Genomic DNA, 1,612 nt, shown 5'->3' on the forward strand with positions numbered 1-1,612 from the left:
CTTTTCTCTTGTTTAGTTTGCTGAAAGATCAACCCACAATTATGGTAGATTGAGAGAAGAACCGTTTATTTCTAAATACCATGCTCCTGGGGGGAACCACAAGAATGATTACCCAAAGTTTCAGTGATGGTCAGAGACCTTTATAGATGCCTTTTTTTTTTTTTTTTTTTTGAGACAGAGCCTGAAGCCATCCCCCTGGTTAGAGTGCTGTAGCATCACAGCCCACAGCAACCTCCAACTCCTGGGCTCAAGCGATTCTTCTGCCTCTGCCTCCCAAGTAGCTGGGACTACAGGGCGCCTTCCCCAGCGCTTAGCTATTTTTTGGTTGCAGTTGTCATTGTTGTTTGGCAGGCTGGGCTGGATTCCAGTCCACCAGCTCAGGTGTATGTGGCTGGTGCCTTAGCCACTTGAGCCACAGGCGCCAAGCCAGGAGACAAGTTTTTAAGTTCTGTTTCTAAGGTCTAACAGCTGGTAGATGACTGTACTAGAAGCTAAGCCAGCCCTCACTTTCCCCTGGGCTAGTTTGTCGTTTCTTCAAAAGTGAATCACTTTTAAAATTCTAAATCTACATCTCCAATTTCTTTCTTTCTTTTTCTTTGCAGTTTTTGGCTGGGTCTGGGTTTGAACCCACCACCTCTGGCATATGGGGCTGGCGCCCTCAATTTCTTTCTTTCTTTTCTTCCCTTTTTTTTTTTTTAATGCAGTTTTTGGTCAGAGCTGGGTTTGAACCTGCCACCTCTGGTATATGGGGCCCGGGCCCTACTCCTTGGAGCCATAGGCGCACTCGCACTCTCTCTCTCTTCTCTCTTCTCTTATCTCTCTCTCTCTTTCTTTCTTTCCTCCCCCTCTCTTCTTCTCCCTTTCTTTCTTTTTTGAGACAGAGTCTATGTCATCCTCAGTAGAGTGCTGTGGTGTCACAGCTCACAGCTACCTCAAACTCTTGGGTTTAAGCGATTCTCTTGCCTTAGCCTCCCAAGTAGCTGGGACTACAGGCGCCTGCCACAACGCCCTGTTATTTTTTTGTTGTAGTTGTAATTGTTGTTTGGCAGGCCTGGGCCGGGTTCGAACCCACTAGCTCCAGTTTATGTGGCCAGCATCCTAACCACTGAGCTATGGGTGCCAAGATTTTCTTTTTTTTGAGAGAGAGTCTCACTTTGTCACTCCTGGTGGAGTGCCATAGCATCATAGCTCACAGTAACCTCAAACTCTTGGGCTCAAATAATCCTCTTGTCTTGGCCTCCCAAGTAGCTGGGACTTACAGGTGCCCACAACAATGCCCAGCAATTTTTAGAGATGGGGTCTCTCTTGCTAAGGCTCCTCTCAAATTTCTGAGCTTGGGCAATCCACCTGCTTCAGCCTTCCACAGTGCTAGGATTACAGGCGTGAGTCACCGTGCCTGGCCAAAATCTACGGTTTCTGTATGTAACAATGATAATATTTTACATTTACAGAGTTCTTTGACAGTAATCCTTTTATATATTGATATTTTTTAATTACGTGTTAAGAAAACCATATGGGGCTTGGCGCCTGTGGCTCAAGCGGCTAGGGCGCCAGCCACATGCACCTAAGGTGGCGGGTTCGAATCCACCCCGGGCCTGCCAAACAACAATGA

The sequence above is a fragment of the Otolemur garnettii genome, unplaced genomic scaffold (genome assembly GCF_000181295.1).
Source record: "Otolemur garnettii isolate 467f Iridium unplaced genomic scaffold, OtoGar3 scaffold00092, whole genome shotgun sequence".
Lineage (NCBI taxonomy): Eukaryota > Metazoa > Chordata > Mammalia > Primates > Galagidae > Otolemur > Otolemur garnettii.